The following is a 21,319-nucleotide window of genomic DNA, read 5'->3' as shown; positions in this document are numbered from 1 at the left end:
CGATAGTCTCTGTATTTAGACCGTAACTCCCGAGAACCCATTCTATTTTCTGCATAGCCCTCCAGGAGCTCTGGAACCAAATGCTGTCTTACTATGCCTGGGGATGCTGTGGGAAGAGTGCTGTTCTTCTTAACAGATATAAATATTGAACTTCTTGAAAACTGGACTCTACTCACGAGTCAGTGACAATGACCAGGTGTATGTCAGGCATTGATAGCCTTAGATAGGTGAATTAGTTAATTTTTCTGTTTCAGGAACCAAATTCCATGATTAAGGCAATGTAAAGAATAAAGTTTACATTCGGATTGAAGGGATAAGACTTCATCATGGCAGGGACAGCAGCAAAGCAGGCATGACAACAGAAATAGAATTCTGAAACCTTGCATCCTTAACTACAAGCACTAAACAGAGAAAACACACAGAAAGTGGGGCAAGTTTGTAAACATTTAAAGTCTACACCCAGTGATATAATTCCCCCACCAAAGCTTAACAACCTCACCCAAATAGTGCCACTAACTGGGAATGTCCAACTATCTGAGCCTGTGGGGGACATTCTTCATTCAGCCCATCACCATATGACTCTACCTGAATGAACCACACTGTACAGAGAAACGAAATAACTCTGGCTGCCTTAGGTTAAATAGGGCATAATCCAATAAAAGGTATATAATTAATTACATATAAGTTGCTTGTGCGTATTATAATGACAAGAGATTGGAATGGATATCAGAGTTTGAGGCAGTTAGTGTTGGATCCTATAGTTCAGATGATTTTTCCTAGTATGCTTTTGAGATTTTTAAGTTTGTTCTGAAATTTTGTTTTATAATAGTACATATAAAACTACAATTAAGTAGGGTTTATATAAATGGGAGAGAATGTTAAAACTAATTAAGGAATGCTAGGTACACTTGTACATTATTATAATTGGAAAGATAAATGAAAATGCGTGACTTTCTTTAAAAAAAAGTACAGTATCCACTACACAATGATGAAATAAAGAACACCAAGAACTGCAGGGGAAAATAGATAAATTACAAGGAATCAATCTGCCTTCCTGTATCCACCCTACTAGCCAGGATTCAACATTTAAAATGTCTATAGTTTGTGTTTCGGTATATTATTTTTGCTTATGTGTATATGTGTGGGTACATGGGTACATGTGATCAGAGAGTAGCTTTATGGAGTCTTTTCTCTCCTTCTACCATGGGGCTCATGGATCTAATCCAGATCTCCAGGCCTGAAGACAAGCATGTTAACCTGCTGAGCCCTCTCCTCAGCTTGGCTTTTTGATTTAGATTTCCAAAAAGCAAACATTCTCTTTGTTATGAAGCACAGCTTTCTATCTATACATGACTCCAATGTGTTTGTGACCATCGAAGACCTTCTCAATGTCTCTTTTTGTTTGCAGAACATCTTTTTTCTCTTCTCCAGTCTGAGGGATAAGTCAGACCCTCTTCCCTCAAACACCCTCAGAGTGTGGTGCATACCTGCCCAGGCTCTCTCTCAGGTACATCTAAACCAATGTTCAATTGCAGTGAAAATGGAAGGAGAATAGTTATTTAGTATGGACTTGATCAAATGTGTTTTAGGGCTTCTGTGACTGCTCCCCAGCAACCCAGAAGTGAAACATGATGTCTGGACAATGCCTTGTCTGTAACACAATGAGTTCCTAGCCTATTCTCGGCATAGACTAGATCTTCTATTGGTGTCTTTCCCAGATATCATAAACTTCCAAATACCACTAAATAATTTTTCACTCTAAGCAAACTTTCTAAACTGTATTCTATTCTTTGCAATAAAACTCAAGCCAATGCATTATCTAATTCAATCCATAGAAAAATGTAATAATCTTGCAATTTTAAAATATTTTTTCATTAAGTTCTAAGTGTTGACAATTCTCATGCAGGTGTAAAGAATAATAAAAAGAAATCAGTACACCCTCTATTCAGTTTCCCCCAAATGGTATCATTCTGCAAGCCGGGAGTACAATTCCACAGCCACAATATTGACATTGGTCCTATCAAATAACCAAATTGCTCTACCACCACAAGGATCTCCCAACTTGTCCTGTTCTAGACAAACTTACTTGGCTACAATCTGAAAGACTTCCTCATCTTCTGGGTGCTATAAGTTTGCTATCCAATTCTATAATTGTACATATGAAGCATGTTATGTAAATTGCATGGTATAGCACATCCCTTTTGAGACTGGCTTTTGTCTAATTTCCTTGACATTAATCAAAGCTGTATGCATTGACTTAACTGTTTCCTGTTTTCCAACAATACACCATGGTATAGATCCTCATAATCTGTTTAAGTGTCACTCACTGAAGAAATATAAGCTGTTTTTTGATTGTCTCTTTGAATAAAGCTGATACAAACATTTATGTGGAGAGTTTGCACAAATACAAATTTGGTATTCCTTACAATAATATATGAATGATTAATTTTCCATTCTTTCTAGCTTATATTTCACATCATTTTAAGACATTTGTGTAGGTATATAGTGATATTTCATTGTACTTAGTTCTTTTTGTACCTAAGTACAAAAGCTTTTTGTAAAAATTGAGACAAGGACTTTCTGTGTAGCCCAGAAAGATCTTGAACTCTAGATACTCTCTCTTCAGCCCCAAAAGTGCTAGAATTACAGAAATATCATACCACATCAAGATTCCCTGGAGTTTTTATTTTATTCCCCTAACAGATAGCATACTTTTGCAAAGATGTTTAATTGGCATCTTTATATCTTTAATAAAATAGCTCTTCATGTCTGTTCCTTGTTTAACTAATTTGATTTTTCTCCTAATATTAAGTTTTGAGAATCTTTTATATTGTCTCCACACCAGTACTTTGTAAAGTATGTAGTTTGCAAATATTTCCTCCCAATTTGCCATCTGTCTTTTAATCTTTTTCATGGTGATTCCAGAGCAAAAAAATAAAATGTTGATTTTGATGAACTCCACTTTATCAAACCTTTTTCTTAGATGTTGCTTTTGGTAATGACTGCTTACAATGTTTTCAGCTAATTGCTACAACAATTTTTTTCTTTTATATTTTGTATGATTTCTCTCTATATATGTTTAAGTTAATTATCTATTTGGGTGTTGAAGATGTGGGGCTTACGGTAAGACTCGTTTCTCTATAGATACCAGATTTTACCTATGTTGCTTTTGATCGGGTTTTCTATCTTCCCATGAATTGCTTCTGTATTTCATCAAAATGCAGCTGTCGTTGGTCCTGTGATTTGTTTGCCTTATCTTGTTGATCCCTGTCTTATCATACGCATGTAGCTTCTGCTAGCAAGTAAACTGATTCTCCCCCACTGATTTTAGATGTTTCATAAGCTTACTTTCTTATTCTCTCCACACAAATTTTAGAATATCCTTGTCTTAATATAGAAAAATTGTATATATATATAATTACAGCAAATGTGCATGTTCATACATACAGCCACAAACACACAAATACACACAAAAGATTCCCTAATACATGTTTTATTGCATTTACTTTTGGTTTTGCTTTTTAATTTAATTTTTCTTAATTTTATACGCGAATATGACATATTTTGATAAAATTCATATTCTCTCCTTTACCTCTAACTTCTCCTATCATACCCTATCAACTTTTTCTTCCAACTTGAAAACAAACACACAAGTAACATTATACAGACTGAACAAGTGGTACTTATGTGTGAATTTATGAATATAATTATATAGGAGTAACAATAATGGAAAAAGAAGACTATGGATCAGAAACAGAGCAAGGTGAGGTTTATAGGAAGATTTGTAGGAATGAAAGAAAAGAGAAAAATGACATAATTATACTATAATCACAAAAATAAGAGAAATAATATTTTAAAACACACCAAGTTTGCTTAATGCTTCCAGTAATATGTGTGCATATAGAACTACCTAGTGAAGCATGAGTAAGTATCGATTCGTCTACGGTGCATGGACAGCCTATCAGGGAACACATGTGAAAAAAAACCTGCCTCTCTTATTTTCATTTTTGTATTTTTCAAGACAGAATCTCTCCATGCATTTTTTTGTCTTTTATTAGTTGCTTTGTTCTGAATTCTATGTTTTCTCTTTATTAATATTTGTATTATACGCCTTTCCCCAACTTTTCACTTTAGCATTCCTATAGCATTGAATTTCAATATCATATTAGTGAGTGAGGTTTGTAATCTACTCTATGAATCTCTATCTTGGCTTATTATGTTATTTAAGATGTAATTAGTAAAAAATAAATAAAATGTAATTAGTATATTAAAGTGTAATTTTTATTGTAAGTTGTGTGTTTGTCTTTTTGGGTTTTGTTTGTTTGTTTGTTTTGGGTTTTTTGTTGTTGTTGTTGTTGTTGTTGTTGTTGTTGTTGTTGTTGTTGTTTGATTTCTATGAGTTGCAGGAGCATGGTCCAAATCCTATTTTATCTATTTTTTTCATTAAGAATTTTATTTTAATTTATTATTTGAAATTTTATAATTGTAATTTTTGTTCAGATCTCATTGTTCTTTTATCATCCATTATTATACTATATATAAACAGTTAATCATAATCATTCTATTTTATTCCGTATTTTTTATTTATTTGCTTGTTTGTTAGAGTGTGTGTGTGTGGTGTGTGTGTGTGTGTGGTGTGTGTGTGTGTGTGTGTGTGTGCGTGCGCGCGCGCGCGCGTGCATGCACGCACATGCGCTGTGATGCATATGTAGATCTCAGAAGACAGTTTGCAGGAGTTGGGGCTCTTCTTCCATCATATGACCAAAGTCAGGTCATCAGGCTTCACTGCAAACCTCTCTACATGGTGAGCCCCTTTCACCAGCCCTACCTTCTTTATTAATAAAATAATGGTCTTTAAATATTCTCTACCTGCATATAGAATTCAATTAGATATCATATTTTTTTATTTAGCCATCAAATGCTACAACAGAACTTACAAATTATCCCCTTTGCATTTACTAATATTTCTGCACACAGTATTTGTTCATTCTGATGGTCCAATGCTTCTTATCACCTTTGTGTTGAGAACTTTCATTACCAGTATTTTAGGGTTACTTTATTGTCAACACATTCTCTTAGTCTAGCTTCATCTGAGATGTCTTGGCTTACCCTTTACTCTCAATATTTTTTACAGTATATATAATAATGAGTTTCAACTCTTGAAAAATATTCTCCTTGCCTTGCATTATTTCTTAAGAGAAATCCACCATAATTTGAATTTTCACTCCTCTTTTTCTCTACATGATATTTCTCCTGTATTTGCGATATTTCATTGTTTTAAAATGTTCTTGTTTTCAGAAGTTAAATGATGATATGGATATTTAAATTATTTATTTGCTTATTTATTTTGAGTGGGTATTTTGACTGCATACATTTTGAGGATGATGTGCATGCCTAATGCCCATGAAGGTCAGAAGAGGGTGACAGATTAACGCCAACTGCTATACAGATGATGGAAATTGAATTCAGACCCTCTGGAAGAACAAGTGTTTTTAACCACTGAGCCATCCTCCTAGCCCTCCGTGATGTGTTTTACTGTAGATCTTTTTTATTTTATTTCTCTGGGATTTTTTTAAGGTTCTTCAATGTGTAGATATATATCTCTTGCAAAATTATGGGAGTTTTCAGCTAGCATTCACTTGATGCTCTGCTTTTCTCTCCTCAGTCTATTTCTTTGCTTGCTCAGATTGTGGTTTCTTTGTAGCAGTAGATGTAAGTAGAAGCTCAGATTGCCAACTCCATTTGGAGTTCTTCACTATGGATGGATGTCTGGAGGGCACTACTGATACTTGCCCATATGGGAGTATTAGCAATGATTCTTTCATGCTCCCTATCTGGCCTCTATATCTGGAGAGAGAGTTTGCCCTTTCTACTAGATAATGACAGGGAATGTCCTGACTCGACCCTGTCCTCCTCTCACAGGAGGGGTCTCTTTGCCTCATAATGCTGGCAAACTCTACTTGAATCTTCTGATTACATCTACCTGTATGCATATCAGGCAATACTTTGAGTGCCTTATTGTACCCTTTCACAGGAAGTTCAGTCTCTTCACTAACTTTGGGTGGGAAGGCTGGATGTGCTTTCCAGTATGTGTAGCTATTACTATAAAGGATGTTTGTTTGTTTGTTTGTTTGTTTCATCTTGCTAGGATCTTCCTTTTCTGGCTCTCTTATTAAACGAGTAGATATCTTCTTTGAGAGCTTATCTTGTCTGTATCCATTGTGGTTATAATGTCTAAATTGTTTAAACACTTGTCTGAGTTATAAGAGAAAAACAGAAGGAAACCCAGAGAAATCACCAGATTGTACTCCTAGAATCAATTGTCACTGGCTTCTTCTCTCTATCCTTTAAAGTCTTCTGATTACTTTATATACAGTTTACAAGCATTTTAATAGCACATGTGATGTTATAAAAATGAAAATTACTATCCATTTTTAAATAAAAATTCTCATGAAGATCAGATATTGCTTGTTTCATTGCAGCCTGCAAATAAATGTGATGTCTATTGCGCTACAACTCAAATTCCCTGTTCCTTCCCCTCACCATCCTTTCCTGCTTTCCTTAAGTAGATTCTTGTTATCATGAGAAGTATTTGCAAGGATCTTACCATTTTCACTGCTGCTATAGGACATCATGTCTATTTCAGTTATGCTGTGTCCAGATGAAAACATCATTATTAAGAATCTGGGAGGTATGTACAAAGGAATCAAGAGCTTTTAGCTTACCTTTAACCAATTTTTGTAATGGTTTGGGTATGAAGCAGTACTGTACACACCCAAAGACTTAAAATGAATGAGCCATATAATTTCACAAATGCTTTGTGCTTGTCCTTTGCCTGACTGAAATTTCTAACCCTTTCTGTTATAGTGTGTATTACAAGGCAATATGCTCAATTTTTAGTCAGACTTCTATTAGTTTTTTTTAAGTACCTGAAACCATCTGTTTAAATAAGTGGAAAAAAAAGAGAGTTTTCCTGTTTGCCTTCTGAAAAAGATGTAGAATTCTCACGTCTTCCAGTGTTTTGCCTGTCTGGATGCTGCAATGCTTAATGCTATGATGACAATGAACAGAACCTCCAAACCAGTAAGCCAGTCCCAATTAAATATTGTCCTACATAAAAGTAGCCCTGAACTGTGCCCTGTCACAGATCAGGTACTACATCTACCCCTTCACCCACACCCAAAGACAGCTTGATTGCCAAGAGGTCCATCATAACCAGGGTCAAAGTTGAGACATACCCTCCCTCACCATAATACCTGGCCAAACTGGGACACTAATGTGGTCCAGCAAAGGTGAGAACTATCCACCCTGCCAAAGACACATCTTTCTTCCATCTCAAAACTCTGCCCATACCCACTCCCATATTCAGAGAGAGCTTGACTCCTAGAACGTCCTTCATAAACATGCTCACAGGAGATACACGCTCCAGTAGGAAACAGAAAGCCCAGCTAACACCAGAGATAACCAGATGTCAAGAGGTAAGTGCAAGAACATAAGCAATACAAACCAATGGCACTTGGCAACATCAGAACCCAGTTCTCCCACTACAGCAAGCCCTGGACACCCTAAAAGACTTGAAAAGCAAGAATCTGACCTAAAATTCCATCTCATCCAGGAAATTCAGGACACAGTGAAAAGACCAAATCTAAGAATAATAGATATATAACAGAGTGAAGACTCCCAATTCAAAGGGCCAGAAAATATCTTGGTACATAAAAGAATGAAGATTCCCAATTCAAAGAGCCAGAAAATATTTTCAACAAAAACATAGAAGGAAATTTCCCTAACCTAAAGAAAGACATGGTCATAAATGTACAAGAAGCCTAAAGAACACCAAATAGATTCAAACAGAAAAGATAATAATCAAGTGCACAGAACAAAGAAAGAATATTAAATACTGTAACAGGAAAAGGCCAAGTAATATAAGAAGGTAGACCTATCATATTTACACCAGATTTTTTAACAGCAACTGTAAAGGCCAGAAGATTATGGACAGATGTCATTCAGACCCTTAGAGAACACAAATGCCAGCTGAGGATACTATACCCAGCAAACCCCTTAACCATCATAGATAAAGAAACCAAGATATTACACGACAAAACCAAATTTAAACATCTTTCCACTAATTTAGCTACACTACAGAAAACAATACAATACAACTATTTACTACAGACAATAACAGAAGTAAAACTCCAACACAAGGAGGGAAACTACACCCACAGAAAAACAAGAAATTAATCATCTCACAACAAACCAAAAATAAGAGAACCACATATAATACTACTTCTAACAACAAAAATAAAATGAACCAACAATCATTGGCATTTACTATCTCTCAATATCAATGAACTCAATTCCTCAATAAAAAAGACATAGGCTAACAGGCTGGATATGTAAAAAGGACCCTGCATTTTGCTGCATACAGGAAACACACCCCAGTGACAAAGACAAAAACAACCAGAGTAAAAGGCTAGAAAAAAAGGATTTCCAAATAGATGGCCCCATAAAACAAGCTGGAGCAGCCATTTTAATATCAAATAAAATAGACTTTCAACCACAAGCTATCAAAAGAGATGGGGAAGGACACTTAATATGCATCAAAGGAAAAATCCTCCAATATAAACTCTCAATTCTGAATATCTATCCCTCAAATGCAAGGACACACACACACACACACTATATATATATATATATATATATATATATATATATATATATATATATATATATATATATATATATGTATTCACAATAACATTACTAAAGTTCAAAAGACACATTGAACCTCACACAATAATACTGGGAGACTTCAGAGACTTCAGCACCCCACTCTCACCAATGGACAGATCATGGAAACAGAAACTCAACAGAGACACAGTGAAACTAAAATAAGTCATGAAACAAATGGATTTAACAGATATCTACAAAGCATTTTACCCTGAAACAAAAGAATACAAATTCTTCTCAACACCTCATGGTACCTTCTCCAAAATTGATCATATAATGAAACACAAAACAATCCTCAACAGATAAAAGATGGAAATAATCCCATGCATTCTGTCAGGTAAAACTGATATGAACTAAGGCTAGTCATCAGTAACAGCAAAAACAACAGAAAGCCCACATACTTATGGAAAGTGAATAACTATCTGCTCAATGATAACTTGGTCAGGGAAGAAATAAAGAAAGAAATTAAAGTCTTTCTAGAATTTAATGAAAATGGAGGCACTACATACCCAAACTAATGGAACATAATGAAAGCCACGCTAAGAGGAAAATTCATAGTACTGAGTGCTTTCATGAAGAAATTGTACAGATCCTAAACTAGCAACTTAAAAGCATATCTAAAAGCTTAGAACAAAAAGAAACAAACACACCCAAGAAGAGTAGACAGTAGGAAATAGTCAAAACTCAGAGTTGAAATTAACCAATTAGGAATGAAGAGAACTATGCAAAGAATCACCCAAGTAAGAACTGATTTTTTGAGAAAATCAACAAGATAGATAAGCCCTTGGCCAAGCTAACTAAAGGGCACAGAGACAGAACCCAAATGAACAAATTAGGAAAATGGAGACTTTCAAACAGAAACAGAGGAAATTCAAAAACATCAGATTCTACTACAAAAGTGTATATTTAACAAAAGGAGAAAATCTAGATGAAATGGATGACAGATAGCATGTACCAACATTAAATCAGGACCACACACACACACACCATCTAAACAGTCCAATAACACCTAAGAACAAAGAAACAGTCATTAAAAATTTCCCAACCAAGAAAAGCCCAGGACCAGATGGTTTGATTGCAGAATTCCATCAGACCTTCAAAGAAGGTCTAATACAAAAGCTTCTCAAAGTATTCAATAAAATAGAAACAGAAGGAACACTAACTAATTCATTCTATGAAGCCAGAACTACTCTGATACCCAAACCACACAAGAACCAGCCCCCAAAAAAGGAAAAGAAAACTTCAGACTAATTTCCCCATGAAAATAAATGCAAAAATACTCAATAAAATTCTAGCAAAATGAATCCAAGAATACACCAAAGTCATCAGTCACTACAATTGCATAACCTTCATCCCAGGGATACAGGGGTGGTCCAATATATGGAATTCCATCAATGTAACCCACTATAAAAGCAAACTCAAAGGAAAAAATGAGCTACATGATCTTCTCATTAGATGGTGACAAACTACAACACCCCTTCATGTTGAAAGTCTTGGAAAGATCAGGAATTCAAGGCACATACCTAAACACAATAAAAGCTTTGTACAGCAAACCAACAGCCAACATCAAAATAAATGGAAAGAAACTTGAAGCAATCCTACTCAAATCAGCAGCAAGACAAGGCTGCCCTAAACATAGTACTTGAAGTTCTAGCTAGAACAATTGGACAATAAAAAGAGGTCAAAGGGATACAAATTGGAAAGGAAGAAATCAAGGTATCACTATTTTCAGATGATATGAAAGTATACTTAAGCAACCCCAAAAATTCCACCAACTCCTACACCTGAGAAACAACGTCCCCACAGTGGCTGGATATAAAATTAACTCAAACAAATCAGTAGCCTCCTTCTACACAAAGGATAGATGGACCGAGAAAGAAATGAGGGAAACAACAACCTTCGCAATAGCCACAAATAATATAAAGTATCTTGGTGTAACTCTAACCAAGCAAGTAAAAGATCTGTATCACAAGAACTTCAAGTCTCTGCAGAAAGCAAAGGAGACCTCAGAAGACAGCAAGATCTCCATGCTCATGGATTGGTAGGATTAATACAGTAAAATTGACCATCTTACCAAAAGGAACCTACAGATTCAATGCAATTTGAAATCAAAATTTCAATTCAATTTTTCCCAAAGATAGAAAGAGCATTTTCAACTTCATCTGCAATAACAAAAAAACAAAAAGCAAACAAACAATCAAAAAACCAGGATGCAGAAAACAATTCTATTTTTTTTTTTTGGTCTTTTTTTCGGAGCTGGGGACCGAACCCAGGGCCTTGTGCTTCCTAGGCAAGCGCTCTACCACTGAGCTAAATCCCCAACCCCAGAAAACAATTCTAAACAATAAAAGAACGTCATGGGGAATCATTATCCCTGATCTTAAGCTGTACTACAGAGCAATAATGATAAAAACCACATGTTATTGTTACAGAGACAGACAGGTTGAAAAATGGAATAGAATTGAAGACTCAGAAATAAACACACATACCTATGGTAATGTGATCTTTGACAAAGAAGATAAAACCATCCAGTAGGGGGAAAATAGCATTTTCAACAAATGGTGCTGGTCTAACTGTCAGTCTGCATGTAGAAAAGTGCAAATTGATCCATTTTTATCTCCTTTTATAAAACTCAAGTCCCAGTGGATCAAGGACCTCGACATAAAATCAGATACGCTGAACATAATAAAACAGAAAGTGGGGAAGAGCCTTGAACACATCATCACAGGAGAAAATTTCCTGAACAGAACACTGATGGCTGAGACTCTAAGATCAACTATTAACAAATGGGACCCCATGGAACTGAAAAGCTTCTGTAAGGTAAAGGACACTGTCAATAGGACAAAATGATAATCTACAGATTGGGAAAAGATCTTTACTAACCCTGTAACCAATAAAGGGCTAATATGCAAAATATACAAAGAACTCAAGAAGTTAGACTCCAGAGAACCAAATAACCCTATTAAAAGTGGGGAACAGAGTTAAAGAAGAATTCTCAACTGAGGAATCTCAAATGGCCTAGAAGCACCTAATAAAATGTTCAACATCCCTTAGTCATCAGGGAATGGAAATCATCAACAACCCTGGGATTCCACCTCACAGCCATCACAATGGCTAAGATCAAAAACTCAGGTAAAAGCAGATGCTGGTGAGGATGTGGAGAAAGAGGAACACTCCTCCATTGCTGCTGGGATTGCAAACTAGCACAGCCACTTTTGAAATCAGGCTGTCAGTTCCTAAGAAAATTAAACATAGTACTAACTGAATACCAAGCTTTATTACTACTGGGCATATACACAAAAGATTCTCCAACATATAACAAGAGCACATGCTCCAATATTTTTATAGCAGCCTTATTTATAATAGCCAGAAGGTAGAAACAACCAAGAATTCCCTCAATGGAAGATATAGAAAATGTGGCTCATTTACATAATAGAAAACTACTCAGCTATTAAAAAATGACAATTTCACAGATTTTGTAGGAAAATGGAGAGAAATAGACTATATCATCCTGAGTGAGGTAGCTAGACACAAAATAGCATATGTGGTGTATGCTCACTGATATGTGGATATTAGCTCAACAGCTCAGAATATTCAGAATACAACTCACAAGCCATAATAAGCTTAACAAGAAGGAAGGCCAAAGTTTGGATGTTTTGACCCCACTTACAAGAGTAACAAAATAATCATGGGAGGCAGAGGGGGGAGGGACCTGGATGGGAGAAGAAGGGAAGAGGGAAAAGGAGGACAGGTTCAGGTATGGGAAGAGATAGGAGAGAAGTCCAGAAGGCCAGGAGAGTGAATAAAAATAAGTAGCAGTAGGAGATGGGGAACAAAGGGAACCACTAGGAAGTCCCAGATACTAGGGCCCCAGAGTTCTCAGGACACAGTGGAGATGACTTTAGCCAGAATACTCAAACAAAAGGGAAAGAGAACCTGTAGAGACCATCTCCAGTAGATAGGTACAGCCCCAGTTGCGGGATGGGACCACCCACCCATCTCAAAATTTTTTACTGACAATTGTTCCTGTCCAAATAAAAGACAGAGGCAAAAATGGGGCAGAGACTGAAGGAAAGGCCATCTGGAGACTAGCCCACCTTTGAATCCATCCCATCTGCAGACACCAAACCCCAACACTATTGCTGATGCCAAGAAGATCTTGTAGATAGGAGTTTGGTATAGCTGTCCATTGAGAGGTTCTGCCAGCACCTGACTCAGACAGATGGAGATTCTCACGCCAAGCATTGGACTGAGCCCAGGGACCCCAAAGGAAGAGTTAGGGGAAGGATTAGAGGAACTAAAGGAGATTATAACCCCAGAGGAAGAACAACAATGTCAACTAACATGACTTCACAGAGGTTCCGGGGACTAAACCACTAACTGAAGAATATACATGCATGTGTCCAAGGCTTTCACTACATATGTACCTTATCTGGCATCAATGGGAGAGGAGATGATTGGTCCTATAGAGACTTGTTGCCCCAGTGAAGGGGCATGAGGAACAGGTAAGCTGGGAGTGGGTGGGTGGGTTGGGGAGCAGCCACTTAGGGACCAAGGAGAGAGAAGAATATGGTACAGGGCTTGTGGAGGGGAGACTGGGAAGAGGAAAACATTTGAAATGCAAATAAATAGAATAATTAATTTAAAAAGTAAAAATAAGAGAGAAAAAATTATTTAGAATCAGCTTCAGTCTACTTAATTGATCTTATTGTTTCTGGTATAGTAGTAAAGCATTACAGAGCAAATTATTCATCACAGCAGCTAGGAAGAAAAAAACAAAGGAGGATGAATCAGGGTGGGATACATCTTCAAGGATACTCCCTATTTAACTAAAGACATCCAGTTGGGCCCTATCTTATAAATGTTCCCTCACCTCCCAGAAGATAATATTATATGACTTCCAAGCCTAGACCTGCAAAAATTGCACCATCCACTGCTATTCTCCTAGAATTCAGATGCCATCAATACTACCTCACCTAGCCTGCTGGATGTGATAAGATGTGCTTCAGCCAAAAGTCTCAGTAGTTACATGTGAGAAGGATTGTCTAAGAATGGCCAGCTCTGGGTCAGCCTGTCATATGAAAACAAATACTTCAAAGAACAGAGCTATTCATATCAGGTATAGTCAATGGGACAATACATGGAAGAGACAGCCTATACATGGATGGTTAGTGTCAACGTTGTAGATTATTATTGAAGCTGGAGAGATAAATGTTTCAGAGTTAGAAACACTGTACTTTCAGAGGACCTGGGTCCAATTCTCAGCATTATAATTGAGGATTTTTAAACTCCTGTTCCATGACATCCAAGACCCTCTTCTGGTCTCTACAAGTAGGCAAAATACCCAAACATAAAACTTTTCATATTTATATCAGAAAAGAAGAACTAGTGTACTCACATATTCCCATCAATATTTCTTGTTTTCTTTTAAAGAGTTCACAAATGATGACCATAAAATTTGTCCTCTTGAACCTTACTGATCCGGGCCACACCTCCCTGCTCCCAAACCCTGTGGGAGAGAAAGCAGATCGCCCAGAAGTGTGGGCAATCCTGAGATTGCAGGACAGGAGAGATTGCCACTTCTGCTCACCTTTGCCCACATACTTAGCCCAAGAGGAAACTGTATAGTGTCTCTGGGCACGGGAAGAGTGCAGTAGTCAAGTTACAGGAGCCCTGTAGTCCAGATTGTGCCTGGATCTGAAAGGACCCTGTCAAACAGCTCTGTGCACCCAAATTCCATGGGAGGGAGAGCTAGACTTTCAGAGGGGCAGACACGCCTGGGAAACCAGAGGAGACAACTCTCTGCCCACATTTCTGACTCTAGATTAAAACACCTAGCTCCATCTGGGAACCATGCTGACAGGGACCTAGAAGAAGTAGGGGCAGACCCTTCTGGTTCCTGTCCACAGGAACAGCTGAAAGCCAGTGGACAGGAATGCTACAAGTCTGAGAGCAGAACACTCTGCTCCCATAACTGGCTGAAAGAAAACAGGAAAACAGGTCTACAGCACTCCTGACACACCAGTGGTTGGCCGATAGGAAGGTCCAACCACTGTCAGAAATAGCAAAACAAGTAACACCAGAGACAACCTGATGGTGAGAGGCAAGTACAGGAACCCAAGCAACAGAAACCAAGAGTACATGGCATCATCAGAGTCCAATTCTCCCACCAAAGCAAACACTGAATATCCAAACATACCAGAAAAGCAAGATCTAGATTTAAAATCACATTTGATCATGATGATGGAGGACTTTAAGAAAGACATAAAGAACTCCCTAAGAAAAATGCAGGAAAGCACAAGTAAACAAGTAGAAGCCCATAGAGAGGAAACACAAAAATCCCTAAGAGGATTACAGGAAAACACAATCAAACAGGGGAAGGAATTGAAAATGGAAATAGAAACAATAAAGAAAGCACAAAGGGAGTCAACCCTGGATATAGAAAATCAAAGGAAGAGACAAGGAGCTGTAGATACGAGCATCACCAACAGAATACAAGAGATGGAAGAGAGAATATCAGGTGCAGAAGAGTCCATAGAAATCATCAACACAACTGACAAAGATAATGTAAAACGGAAAAAGCTACTGGCCCAAAACATACAGGAAATCCAGGACACAATGAGAAGATCAAATCTAAGGATAATAGGTATAGAAGAGAGTGAAGACTCCCAGCTCAAAGGACCAGTAAATATTTTCAATAAAATCATAAAGAAAACTTCCCTAACCTAAAGGAAGAGATGCCCATAAACATACGAGAAGTCTACAGAACTCCAAACAGATTGGACCAAAAAAGAAACTCCTCCCATCACATAATAGTCAAAACACCAAATGCACAAAACAAAGAAAGAATATTAAAAGCAGTAAGGGAAAAAGGTCAAGTAACATATAAAGGCAGACCTATCAGAATTACACCAGACTTCTCACCAGAGACTATGAAAGCCAGAAGATCCTGGACAGATGTCATACAGACCCTGAAAGAACACAAACACCAGCCGAGGTTACTGTATCAAGCAAAACTCTAGATTAACATAAATGGAGAAACCAAGATATTCCATGACAAAACCAATTTTACGCAACATCTTTCTATAAATCCGGCCCTACAAAGGATAATAAATGATAAAGCCCAACAAAAGGAGGCAAACTACACCCTACAAAAAGCAAGAAACTAATCGTTTTACAACAAAGCAAAGGGAAGAAAAGCACACAAACAAAATCTCACCTCCAAATACGAAGAAAACAGGAAGCAACAAACACCATTTCTTAATATCTCTCAACATCAGTGGACTCAATTCCCCCTCAAAAAAGACACAGATTAACAAACTGGATATGTAATGAGGACCCAGCATTTTGCTGCATACAGGAAACACACCTCAGAGACAAAGACAGACACTACCTCAGAGTAAAAGGCTGGAAAACAATTTTCCAAGCAAATGGTCTGAAGAAGCAAGCTGGAGTAGCCATTCTAATATCAAATAAAATCGGTTTTCAACCAAAAGTCATCAAAGGACACTCCATATTCATCAAAGGAAAAATCCACCAAGATGAACTCTCAATCCTTAATATCTATATTCCAAATACAAGGGCACCTACATACATAAAAGAAACCTTACTAAAGCTCAAAGCACACATTGCACCTCACACAATAATAGTAGGAGATTTCAACACCTCACTCTCATCAATGGACAGGTCATGGAAACAGAAATTAAACAGGGAAATAGACAGACTAACAGAAGTTATGAACCAAATGGACTTAACAGATACTTATAGAACATTCTATCCTAAAACAAAAGGATATACCTTCTTTTCACCACCTCATTATACTTTCTCCAAAATTGGCCATATAATCAGGCAGAAAACAGGCCTCAACAGATACAGAAAGATAGAAATAATCATATGCGTCCCATCAGACCACCATGGCCTAAAGCTGGTTTTCAATAGCAATAAGGAAAGGACACCCAAATATACATGGAAGTTGAACAATGCTTTACTCAGTGATAACCTGGTCAAGGAAGAAATAAAGAAAGAAATTAAAGACTTCTTAGACTTTAATGAAAATTAAGGTACAATATACCCAAACTTATGCAACAAAATGAAAGCTGTGCTAAGAGGGAAAATCATATCTCTGAGTGCCTGCAGAAAGAAACAGGAGAGAGCATATATCAGCAGCTTGACAGCACACCTAAAAGCTCTAGAACAAAAAGAAGCAATACACCCAGGAGAAGAAGGCAGGAAATAATCAAACTCAGAGCTGAAATCAACCAAGTAGAAACAAAAATGACTGTACAAAGAATCAAGAGAACCAAAAGCTGGTTCTTTGAGAAAATCAGCAAGAAAAATAAACCCTTAGCCAGACTAACTGGAGGACATAGAGAGTGTGTCCAAATGAACAAAATCAGAAACGAAAAGGGAGACATAACTACAGAAACAGAGGAAATTCAAAAAATCATCAGATCCTACTACAAAAGCCTATATTCAACAAAATTGAAAATCTTGAGGAAATGGACAATTTCCTAGACAGATACCAGGTACCAAAGTTAAATCAGGAACAGATAAACCATTTAAACAACCCCATAATTCCTAAAGAAATAGAAGCAGTCATTAAAAGTCTCCCAACCAAAAAGAGCCCAGGTCCAGATGGGTTCAGTGCAGAATTCTACAGACCTACAGACCTGCAGAAGACCCCATACCAATACTATCCAAACTATTCCACAAAATTGAAACAGATGGATCGCTACTAAATTCCTTCCAAGAAGCCACAATTACTCTTATACCTAAACCACACAAAAACCTAACAAAGAAAGAGTACTTCAGACCAATTTCCCTTACGAATATCGATGAAAAAATAGTCAATAAAATTATTGCAAGGAAGCGCAAGGCCCTGGGTTCGGTCCCCAGCTCCGAAAAAAAGAACCAAAAAAAAAAAATTATTGCAAACTGAATCCAAGAAGACATCAAACAATCAGGCCATCATGATCAAGTAGGCTTCATCGCAGCAATGGTTTAATATACAGAAAACCATCGTTGCAATCCACTCTATAAACAAACTGAAAGATAAAAACTAAATGATCATTTCATTAGATGCTGAGAAAGCATTTGACAAAATTCAACACCCCTTCATTATAAAAGCACTGGACAGAATAGGAATTCAAGGCCCATACCTAAACATAGTAAAAGCCATATACAGCAAACCAGTTGCTAACATTAAACTAAATGGAGAGAAACTTGAGGCAATCCCACTAAAATCAGGGACTAGACAAGGCTGCCCACTATCTCCCTACTTATTCAATATAGTTCTTGAAGTCCTAGCCAGAGCAATCAGACAACAAAAGGAAATCAAATGGATACAGATTGGAAAGGAAGAAGTCAAAATATCACTATTTGTAGATGATATGATAGTATATTTAAGTGATCCCAAAAGTTCCACCAGAGAACTACTAAAGCTGATAAACACCTTCAGCAAAGTGGCAGGATATAAAATTAACTCAAAGAAATCAGTAGCCTTCCTCTACACAAAAGAGAAACAAGCCGAGAAAGAAATTAGGGAAACAACACCCTTCATAATAGACCCAAATAATATAAAATACCCCGGTGTGACTTGAACCAAGCAAGTGAAAGATCTGTATGACAAGAACTTCAAGTCTCTGAAGAAAGAAGTTGAAGAAGACCTCAGAAGGTGGAAAGATCTTACATGTTCATGGATTGGCAGGATTAATATATTAAAAATGGCCATTTTACCAAAAACGATCTACAGATTCAATGCAATGCCCATCAAAATTCCAATCCAATTTTTCAGAGAGTTAGACAGAACAATTTGCAAATTCATCTTGAATAACAAAAAACCCAGGATATCTAAAACTATCCTCAACAATAAAAGGATTTCCGGGAGAATCACTATCCCTGAACTCAAGCAGTATTACAGAGCAATAGTGATAAAAAACTGTATGGTATTGGTACAGAGATAGACAGAAAGACCAATGGAACAGAATTGAAGACCCAGCAATGAGCTCACACACCTATGGTCACTTGATTTTTCACAAAGGAGCCAAAACCATCAAATGGAAAAAAGATAGCATTTTCAGCAAATGGTGCTGGTTCAACTGGAGTCAGCATGTAGAAGTCTGCAGATAGATCTGTTCTTATAACCCTGTATAAAGCTTAAGTCCAAGTGGATCAAGGACCTCCACATCAAACCAGATACACTCAAACTAAAAGAAGAAAAAGTGGGGAAGAATCTCAAACACATGGGCACTGGGGAAAATTTCCTGAACAAAACACCAATGGCTTATGCTCTAAGATCAAGAATCAACAAATGGGATCTCATAAAGCTACAAAGCTTCTGTAAGGCATAGGACACTGTCGTTAGGACAAAATGGCAACCAACAGATTGGGAAAAGGTATGTACCAATCCTACAACTGATAGAGGCCTTATATCCAAAATATACAAAGAACTCAGGAAGTTAGACTGAAGGAAGACAAAGAACCTTATTAAAAATGGGTTCAGAGCTAAACAAAGATTTCACAGCTGAGGAATATCGAATTGTCAAGATGCACCTAAAGAAATGTTCAACATCTTTAGTCATAAGGGAAATGCAAATCAAAACAACCCTGAGATTTCACCTCACACAGTGAGAATGGCTAAGATCAAAAACTCAGGTGACAGCAGATGCTGGCGAGGAAGTGGAGAAAGAGGAACACCCCTCCATTTTTGGTGGGATTGCAGACTGGTACAACCATTCTGGAAATCAGTCTGGAGGATCCTCAGAAAATTGGACATTGAACTGCCTGAGGACCCAGCTATACCTCTCATGGGCATATACCCAAAAGATGCCCCAACATATAACAAAGACACGTGCTCCACTATGTTCATAGCAGCCTTATTTATAATAGCCAGAAGCTGGAAAGAACCCAGATGCCCTTCAACAGAGGAATGGATACAGAAAATGTGGTACATCTAACAATGGAAGACTATGCCGATATGAAAAACAATGACTTTATGAAATTCGTAGGCAAATGGTTGGAACTGGAAAGTATCATCCTGGATTAGGTAACCCAATCACAGAAAGACATACATGGTATGCACTCATTGATCAATGGAGATTAGCCCAAATGCTCGAATTACCCAAGATGCTCAGAACATATCAAACTCAAGATGGATGGCCAAAATGCGAATACTTCACTCCTTCTTTAAAAGGGGAACAAGAATACTCTCAGGAGGGGATAGGGAGGCAAAGTTTAGAACGGAGGCTGAAGGAACGCCCATTCACACTCTGCCCCACATGTGGCTCATACATATACAGCCACCAAAGTAGATAAGATGGATGAAGCAGAGGTGCAGGCTGACAGGAACCGGTCATATATCTCTCCTGAGAGACACAGCCAGAATACAGGAAATACATAGGCGAATGCCAGCAGCAAACCACTGAACTGAGAACGGGACCCCCGTTGAAGGAATCAGAGAAAGGACTGAAAGAGCTTGAAGGGGCTTGAGACCCATATGTACAACAATGCCAACCATCCAGAGCTTCCAGGGACTAAGCCACTACCCAAAGACTATACATGGACTGACCCTGGACTCCAACCTCATAGGTAGCAATGAGTAGCCTAGTAGGGGCACCAGTGAAAGGGAAGCCCTTGGCCCTGCAAAGGCTGGACCCCCAGTGAATGGGATTGTTGTGGGGAGGGCAGTAATGGGGGGAGGGTGGGGAAGGGAACACCCACATAGTAGGGGAGGTGGAGGGGTTAGGGTGATGTTGGTCTGGAAACCGGGAAATGGAATAAAATTTAAAATGTAAGTAAGAAATACCCAATTAAATGAAGATGGGGAAAAAAATTTTTCCCTTTGTTTTGTCTTCTGCTCTTCTAAATGGGAAATTTATAATTTTAATACTTTGAACAACACAGAACTTGTACTGAAAATTAAGTAGACCAAGCAGTATTAAATGTTTGATACTTTTACTAATAAGAAAGTTAATCTATGGCTAGCAAAGATGGCGGCCACTGCTGCAAGCCGAGTAGTCGGTGCAAAGCAGGCACTGTGTGAGATTCGCATTCACTTATGCCAGCGTTCCCCAGGCAGCTAGGGTGTGAGGGATTTCATCCAGCAATGGTACGTGGAGCTGAAGAAGGTGCACCCCGACCTGCCCATTCTAATCCGCGAATGTTCAGATGTGCAACCCAAGTTCTGGACCCGCTATGCTTTTGGACCAAAGAAGAATGTGTCTCTGAACGATCTGAGTGCTGCTGAGGTGACCAGAGCCATGGAGAATGTGTTAAGTGGCAAAGCACGAAGTGTCTCCCCTGAGGACTATGAGCAAGCCCACCAGAACCTACTGGACTGAAGACAATGTGGGGAAATGTGTTCTTTTGGTCCTTATAAAGCTTACGGTGTACAGTGTTGATTCAGAAAAAAAAAAGTTAATTTATGCAATGCTTACATATAGTTCTCTTATTTTCTTCTTATGATGAAATAAAGGCATGAAATTCCTTCTCCTTGGTCATGTGGTTAATGGGACTGGTTTAATAATGGGGCTAGATTCAACAGGGTGCTGCCAGAATTGATTTTATTCTTTCATGCAACTGTTCCTGCAGAACC

General features: G+C 37.7%; 1 pseudogene; it reads left to right on the top strand.

Annotated features, from left to right (window-relative positions):
* Nucleotides 1-20,654: 20,654 nt before the first annotated feature.
* Nucleotides 20,655-21,065, top strand: Ndufa2-ps2 (NADH:ubiquinone oxidoreductase subunit A2, pseudogene 2; annotated as a pseudogene).
* The last annotated feature ends 254 nt before the right edge of the window (nt 21,066-21,319 follow it).

Source organism: Rattus norvegicus, chromosome 4 (assembly GCF_036323735.1).
Source record: "Rattus norvegicus strain BN/NHsdMcwi chromosome 4, GRCr8, whole genome shotgun sequence".
In the NCBI taxonomy this organism is placed as follows: Eukaryota; Metazoa; Chordata; class Mammalia; order Rodentia; family Muridae; genus Rattus; species Rattus norvegicus.
The sequence above is the reverse complement of the archived record's forward strand: the minus strand, read 5'-3'. Positions and strand labels throughout refer to the sequence as shown.